We start from the raw sequence: 9,139 nt of genomic DNA on the forward strand, positions 1-9,139 counted from the left end.
GGGAAGACACTAACAGCTCAGGAGATGAGAGGTGGTTGTCTATGAAATATAGTGCATCAGTTACATCTCAAAGGAAGAAAGGGAGTCTATGAAACAGAGATAAGGAGAGATTGCACTTTTGGCATGGATGACAGGAAGTACAAAAGTCTAGAGATTTGAGAAAGAATATCATGTGTGAAGAACAGAGAGAAGGCCAGCTTGGCTGGATCACAGTGTTTATGTGTGTAGTTGGGTGGTAGTGATGTCTAGTAAAGCTGAAAAAACAGATTTGGGCCAGATTATGATAGGGACTTAAAAGTCAAATAGAGGAGTTTTAAATTTCTTCTCGAGGCAATAACAAGTCTCTAGATTTATTTAGTAGTTGTGTAACATAGCCAGATCTGCACATAAGGAAAATCAGTTAGGCAGAATGGTGTAGGATGGACTAAAAGGGGAGAGGCTTGAGGCAAATGACCTAAAAGGAGGATATGGTGGTATTCTAGGTGAGAACTGATAATGATGTGCACTAACATGGTAGCTATGTGAACAGAAAAAAGAAGTTGATGGTGAAAGATGTTGTGGAGTAAGATATGATTACTGGATATTTGGGGTGATGGAAAATGAACAATAGGATATAACACAAAGGTTAACTGGGATCCTGAAGGAATGGTTTTATATTCAATAAGACCAGAGAAGTTTGGAACAGGGTTTGGAGGGAAAGATAATGAATTCTTTGGGGGGCAGATTTAAAAAATTTTAAAATTTAATTTAAAAAAATTTCCATAGTTACATGATTTATGTTGTCTCCCTCCCCTCTCCCCCCACTCCCTACTTCAATGGACAAGCAATTCCATTGGGTCATACATATATTATCACTCAAAACCCATTTCCATATTATTCATTTTTGTAATAGAACAATCTTTTAAAACTAAAATCCTAAATCATATACCCATACAAACAAGTGATAAATCATATGTTTTCTTCTGGATTTCTACCCCCACAGTTCTTTCCCTAGATGTGGATAGCATTCTTTCTCACAAGTTCCTCAGAATTGTCCTGGATCATTGCATTGCTATTAGTAGCAAAGTCAATTACATTTAAATGTCCCATAATGTTTTGGTTACTGTGTATAATGTTCTCTTGGTTTTGCTTATTTCACTCTGCATCAGTTCATGTGGGTCTTTCCACTTCTTATAGAAATCAATCAATTCATCATTCCGTATTCCGTATTCCATTCCAATAGTATTCCATCACCCTCATATACCACAATTAGTTCACTCATTCCCCAATCAAGGGATGCCTCCTCATGTTCCATTTTTTTGCCACCACAAAAAAGCACAGCTATAAATATTTTTATACAATCAGATTCATTACCATTTTTAAAAATCTCTTTGATATACAAACCTAATAGTGGTATTGCTGCATTATTTTGAAGCCCTTTGGACATAATTCCAAATTGCCTTTCTGGGCATGTTGGTTTTTGAGATGTTTTTGAGACATGTCCAATAGAGAACTGGTGATATGGGATCACCAGGTAAAAAACTGGGGTTATGAGTCATTGCGGGTAGAGGTGATAATTATACCATGGGAGTTGAAGTCTCCAAGCAGAGAATGTAAAGAGAGAAGAGTAGGGAATTTAGGATAGAATCTATGGATCTCCTTGTGGAGTCTCTGAACTATTCTGGGGCTTGATGCATCCAGAATTTCATACATACAAAAACAGGGATACCTGAACAAGCTTATTATCCACCAGAAAATTCTTTTCCACCTGTACTTTGCTTTAACTTGAAAATATTTAATGTCAAATACTTTTGTCAATATATGTCACCTTGTTTTCAGTTTGTTTTGTATTGAAAAGTGGAGCATTTTTCAAACAGTTGTCTTTGGTTGCAGCTATTAGCAAATATTGTAAGATCTAAATATACATACCTACGAAGTACCTTTTTGGAGGAGAATCTTCAAGGAAGCATTTTGTTCTACATAGTCAAATGCCTTCTTGTAAAGAACAAGCAATAACCACAATGAAATATTTTATTAACCATACGTTCCTGTCAATTATGAGAAAATAAAGATGTCTGTTGTAGAAACTCTTTTAGGAAACCTCCCTCCTTAATTCTCATTAAAAAAAAATCAATGATAGATTTTTACATATTTGTAAATCATTCTCATAAAAGTTTTTATGGAAACTATGGAAACATAGACATTTGGATTATTATCCCCCTTTTTTTTTGAAGGAGAAAAATGATTTGAGGTTTTTCTTGTCTATTCTCTTCTTTCCTTTCAAGTATCTTGAAAATTAATACCACAGGGCTTCAAAGTTGTATCGCCTTTCAGTTGGGTTTCTTCTGTTTACTTGGTCATGTCCAGTTACTCTTGCCTTTGCTTTCTTTATTGCTATTTTTGCTTCTAAGTACTAGCCTCTTTGGGAATGAATTGTTAGAGCTCAAGTTCAAGATGGATAATGAAAATAACTTGCTATAGAAATGCTAACAGATTTGTTCAATCTTTCATCTGTCTATTACTCTCTTCCTCTTGTATATAGAAATGTTCTTGGGATGACCTGGCTTAGTTGGATGCCAAGTCAAACTTTCTGCAGGCTTGGGTTTTTTTTCCCTCATGTTCTTCAACATTTTATGAGGTAATTCTACATAGAATCTCCCAGTATCCATTTTTGCAACATCTTGCAAGTTATTTTACAGTAAACCAATATTGCCCTTACCTGCCATTAAAAAAAACCAAACAAACTATCTTTATGCCTCACTTAACAAGAGCACAAATAGAGTAGTTTTGTATTTAAAATATAAAGGCAAAAGATGATCATTATATGAAGCAATAAATTACTATTACATTGGCATTACATAATTATGGGTTTAAAAAAATATGATACATTCAACCTGTTACTTGAAAAGATGTACTTTTTTGTCTTTTAAAGTTTGTTCTATTTTCTTCTGTGCATTTTCTTTTGAATTTTATCTCAATCTCCTTTTCCCCATTTAAATTCTTCCAGTCCTCCCCACCTCCATCAGCATAAACAGGTTGGAAAAGAACAAAAACAAAATCCTTAAAAAGAGAAATCCTAGGTAAGGAAACAAATTGTATATATTGGTCATGGAATGTTCCTTTGTTTGGTAAGGACATCATCTTTGCAACTTGAAGCATTTTCTAGACTTCTTTGGTCTCCCAATTATGCCATTTTGTTTCATATCAGTTATGTAAATTTATATCAGTTATATAGAGGTATTAAGATAGATAGATAGATGTAGATACAAAGATGTATACACATATCTTTCTATAGGAAATGGTGATAGTTATTGCTGTTAAATGATGATACCATGTCATTATACAATATCTTTTTTCTTATCTTTATTCTTCCTTGTATTGATTTGACCCTTGCTAGTGAGTAATCTGTCTACACAGAAACAATTGATATGTAAATAACTGTCACACTGGTAAAGTAGTAAAGTCATTTTTATTCTGTAAAGATAAGATAAATTTTATTTTAATTATATTTTTCAGACTTTCCATGTAAATGAATTTCTGAGTCTAAGTTTTGAGACATTTTTGTTTTTAATTCTAAATAATATTTTATAACATAATTTTCCTCAGCTTCTATTCCTACTTGTTAAGAGAAACCAAAGTAGCCAATAATGTATATGCTCATTTAAAAGATCTTATATAATTATTTTCATTGTATGGTATTTTAAACTTGTATATGTATTTTGTTCATGAATGGGATGAAACCTTTGCATGTTTCTTATATATCATGGTGCTTTTTATATTACAGAGGGAAAAGAGATTTAATAAATGAAGCACAAATGATCCCTGACAACAGCTAAGTTGCAAAGTAGAACTGAACTTAAACCTTAAAATGTTACGTAAATGTTAGCAGTCATTATTCAACTATTTATTACAATAAGTCTAGCAGAATTTCCATGTTGCAAATCCTAAATTTCAATGGTACAAACTCTGAGTGGTCTCAATCAAGATGTTTTATTTCCATGGTTAGATGACTTTATGATCTTATTTATGTGGATGGTACTTCTACCAGGACAGATTGCATATAATTTATTCTTCACTTTTTGTCCTGGTCCTTTTAAAAATACTTTTTCAATTATATGTAAATACAATTTAAAATATTCATTTAAAATTTTTTGAGTTCCATATCCCCCCCTTCCTTCCTTCCTTCCTCTTCATCATTGAGAAGACAAGCAATTTGATATAGGTTACATATGTGCAATTATCCAAAATATATTTCCATATTGGTCATATTGTAAAAGAAAACATAGACCAAAAGAAAATAAACAAGAAAATTAAAGATAGTTAAGAAAAAGTATGCTTCAATCTGCATTTATACTCATCAGTTCTTTCTCTAGAGCTGAATAACATTTTCCAGTATAAGTTCTTTGGAAAGGTCTTGGATCATTGGATTACTGAAAATAGCTAATTCATTCATAGTGATGTGGACTCTATTTTCCTGGTTCTTCTCAATTTATTTTACATCAGTTCATGTAAGTCTTTCACAGTTTTCTGGTCACATATAACATATATGTACATGCACACATATATTTGAAAGAAATCAAGCTAGAGTTTTTTTTTAAGTATCCTACAATTTATACTTTCTGACAAAATCAATTATCATTGTTATCTGAGTGTTCTCTCCATCTGTTTTGATCCAAATCCCTGAAGTTACTGAGTTGAGTTATGTCTTAGCCTAGATTATATTTCTTTTATTATAGGGAACTCAGGGTGAGGGGACATTCTCTACCAATGCATACATCAACAATTATTCTGTAATTTTTAGCTTTATAGAATTTCCTGGGAGCCCTGAGAAATTGAGTGACTTTATGTCTGAGAGTTAGAATTTGAACTCAAGTCAAGGCTAGCTCTCTTTCCATGTTGCTGTTATTTCCTAATGAGATATAAGGAAGAAGGAGGCATCACAGAAAGAAAATATTCACAATAAACTGACCATTTATAAAATTAGTTCCAAGTCAAACATTCTTCTTCATTTAAAAGTAATATAAGTCTCTCAGATTATTCAGAAAACGTTGATTCAAATACAAAAATATTAAAGAAGCCTCTTTGGACAACTGATGAAGGACTTGAATATTTTTGCAACCACAAACCTTTCTGACTGATCAGGGTTATGCCTGTTTCCCTTCTTAAGGGGAAGGCTAAGATTGGGGGAGCATCAGAACTCAGCAGCTCTGAGTTGTATTAGACTATGGCTATTAGGTGTCTGCATTAAGGAGTGGTAGGCCACCAGGCTGCTGATGGGGAAGGCAAACTAGCCCAGATTAGAAATAGAGAGATCAAAGTTCCTGGACTGATCAGTAGGGGGATCAGGTCCATGAGCACAGACTATGCTTACAAATTGGACAAGCAAGGAAGGTTCAATCTCAATAAACAATGATATTGATAACAACAACACAAATGACCCTTAATATGATTTCACTGCAAAAATGGAAATGTGAAGTATAGAGTGTCCTATAGAGCTATCACATAATTCTCTCCCACCACCAAAATATCACTTTTAACCACCAACACTTGATTCATTCTTTGTTCCAAAAATGTACATATAGTTTTAATTAAAATAAAAAATTTAATATAAGATTAAGTAATATTGTTTTCATGATGTTAACTTAATTTTTCAGAATGAAATTTCAATAAAATCCCCCTTTTCCTCACCATTATTTTGAAACGTTGGCCCTCATTTTAAGTGTAGTCTCTTTAAGTGCAATTTTGTTATGACCAATTATCCTTAGATAATGAAAATCACCTATAATTCAAAGTGGCCTTTCTATACTTTGTCTGAATTAACAAAGAAATTGTATAATATAGAATGGGAAGAATGATGAAATTGGAATGAAAAGACCTTTAACATCCCCCCAGCTCAAAATCCTGTGATTTTATTGTGCACTATAAGACTTTAATTAGTTAAGGATTGTACTATGGCTGAGTAATCTGCTAATCTTGCTCCTGGGCCACCAGCTCATTGCTGTGTTCCTGTCTTTCTCTGTAGAAGCCTTCTTCTCAGGGCAGGAGACTTCCCCTATTCCCCCCAATCTTTGGAGTGCATTTGAGCTGAGACAATTGAAAAATGGAGGTAGTAGAGTTTCATAATGGTTTGTAGATGATTGCATGGCTATACTTTTGAAGCTGGAGCATGTAGGAATGAGTTCAGACTGACTAAAGGCCTAGCTACATAAAACAATTAAGAATTCCTTTCTGCTTTTAATTAAAATAAGTATGAACATTTCCCCTCATTTGTGCGGAGTATTTACAAACATTGCTAGGCTAACTCTGCTTATCTTATCAAAATGGGATGTTATGGTGGGGCAAAGGGAGATAATGCAGTTAGGCAGTAACTTTCAATAATTGCTGTTCTTGTTTATTCTGGATGCAGAAAGAACAGATGAAAGATGGGGATAAGGGGCAAAGTCTCCCTTGTTAATTTGCACCCAAAGCTTGTTATGAAAGCCTTGAAGAGGAATGAGCGTATTGGTACTATGGCTGCCTCTAGGATTGGGTCCTCACACTTGGAACACATCATGTTTTAATGGAACATTTTTCCTAGTTGGAGATGGTAAAAGCTAATATCCCTATCTTTTTGGTGATTTGCTATAATGGCCATGGTTATTGTTGGATTATGATGGTAGTTTATTGGTGCAATTATAGTTAATATTTTGGCAGGGTTTTCATTATAAAAGGCTATTTTTACAATATGGCTATATAAAAAGTTCACTTAGGTTGGAAACTTGATATACATAATCTCTATCCAGGAGTATTTTCTTTTCAAATGGAATTTTAAAATATGGTTAATAAAATTGTTTTGCCTAATTTCACACTTTATATGAGTGTTTTGGACCAATGGAAACAAGTCATTTATATAGTCTTTTTAATACTTACTTGCCATTGGTTATGAGTTTAAACAAGATTGCATAAAATTTTTGATTCTTTAGGCTAAACTTAGTAGAATAATAGATGGAATCCTGGATTTTAATCAAGGCATCACAGACCAAGATCTGAAAGGCACATTAGAAGTCATTTGGCCCGATAGCCTTACTATAAAACCAAGAAACTGAGTGCTAGAGAGGTTGGTTGTAATTTGCCCAACATCAAGCAAGTAGTAACAGGACTGGGATTTGAACCAAGAGCTCTAGATATGAAGCCAGTATTTGTTCCACAGCACCATGTTGGTATATAAAGAAAGTGATTTGGATGGCAAGAAGGAATGCTTATCTTCATACTAAACAAGGGAGAATATCTACGACATATAAAAAGTCAAATTATCCCCCCGCATTTTTATTATGCATTTTATAAGTCTAAGTGTATAATCACCCACTCACATCTATCTGATAAATAATGTGATTTTATTTCACATTTGCATTGTTAATTGCAGTATATTATTGAGGAAAGATATCAGACATCTGTTATTAAGAGAATGCTACTTTTTTTTTAATAACAAGGAGTCTTTAAATAGGCAAAGAAAAGGAACCCTTTGAATCTCTCAGATCCATTGATATCTTTGTGGATTCACTTTACATAAGACAGGACAGGAGTGAAACAGAGCATGTGGATTTGAAGCTGTAAGAGTAAAATATAATTATATGGCTTAAAGTTTGGCAAAGGTTTGAATTGTTACCCTTGAGAAAGAAGTCACAAGATTTGTAATTGCAAACAGCAATGAAGATCTCTGTTTTATATCAAAAAGATGAAAATAATCTCACCAAAGCATTATTTCTAATTTTTCACTGGGCTCATGGTTCCATATGAAGGTGGAGGAAATATCAATTTCCCAGTTCCAGGTGGTTTAATCCCCAAAGTTTTTCCTTGAGAGTTGTATTCTCTTTGTAGTTCTATTTATCTGTGATTTGTTGGGAAATGGGATAGTGAAAAAAAAATGGCACACTAGAATACAGGAAATCTTGGTATCCCAATCCTAGCTCTGTCCCTTTTAATGAAATTGTATTTTCCCACAAACCTATCTTTATTCCAGACTTTCCTGTGTTTGTCAAAGCCACAGCCATCCTTCTAGTCTCCCTATATTCCTGTCTTGGTGTAATCCCTGACTCCTTATTTACTCTCATCACATATATCCAATCAATTTAATTTCTCAACCTTGCTGCTTTATCCTCCATAACATCTCTAACATCTAAGACCTTCTCTCTCTTTATGCATCTACCATCTTACTTCAAGTTCTCATTATCTTTCACTTTGATTATTTCAACAGCCTGCTAATTAGTCTCTCTTCCCCAAGTTTCTGCATTTGATTCATCCATCACATAGCTGCCAAAGTGATTTTCTTAAGTACAGGCTAGACCATGCTGTTCCTCTACTCTAGTATTGACACTAAAATGGAAACTTCTCTATTTAGGTTTGAAAGCTGTTTTTGACCAGGCCCCAATCTGTATTCCCAACCTTAACAAATATTACTCTTCCTCACATTTGGCCATGAAATCGAGAGACTTTCTCTCTATTCCTCATACATGATACTCTATTATACTCATCTTCATGTATTTGTTATGACTGTCCCTCAGGCCTGGAATGTATTGTCTTCACTTTTACCTTACAGAATCCCCCTCTTCCTGTGAGACATAGATCAGGCTTTGTTGTTATTTGTCCTTCATTTCCAAAGAGGATCAATGACATCATGGCTCTTCTCTTGTGCATGAATTGAATTCAAGTGAGCAGAATTAGACAAAGACATCAGTCTCATTCTCTCTTCCAGAGTCATCAGAGTCCAGTGACAAGATAGAGGTCAGGATCACTGATGTTGGCGTGGGAAGCAGTGGATGAGCCTGGCATTTTCTGGATCTGAACAAGAGTGTTCTACAGCTCCTGTTTCGGAATTCATGGCCATCAGAATGAATTGTTTTCATCTGCCCATTCCATTAGGAAGAATTCTTGTCTTCCTGTGCTTGGGGGAGACATCTCTTCTGACTTGCCAACAGGTTTGAGGTCTATTGGTTACTCTCAACCTTCATTAACCCACATGCCAAGCATGCTATAGCTTCTTAGGGCCACATATAGAGAATTAAGTACCAGGTGGACTTCAGAGAAGGATGAGCAAGTCTGAAAAGAGTTTGGCAAGCCCACACACCAGAGATGCTAGTCCTCCTTGAATATCTATATATTCCAGATCAAGCTCTACTTTCTA

The 9,139-nt window shown here is 34.4% G+C and overlaps 1 long non-coding RNA gene across 1 annotated transcript; it reads right to left on the bottom strand.

The window, feature by feature from the left end:
* Positions 1 to 1,914: 1,914 nt before the first annotated feature.
* Positions 1,915 to 8,828, bottom strand: LOC130456564 (uncharacterized). Its single transcript, XR_008915620.1, has 3 exons — positions 8,548 to 8,828; positions 7,710 to 7,846; positions 1,915 to 2,027 (listed from the first exon to the last, which is right to left on the bottom strand). It is a non-coding gene; the product is annotated as an uncharacterized LOC130456564 (long non-coding RNA).
* Between the last annotated feature and the right edge of the window lie 311 nt (positions 8,829 to 9,139).

This window comes from Monodelphis domestica, chromosome 1 (genome assembly GCF_027887165.1).
Source record: "Monodelphis domestica isolate mMonDom1 chromosome 1, mMonDom1.pri, whole genome shotgun sequence".
Taxonomy (NCBI): domain Eukaryota; kingdom Metazoa; phylum Chordata; class Mammalia; order Didelphimorphia; family Didelphidae; genus Monodelphis; species Monodelphis domestica.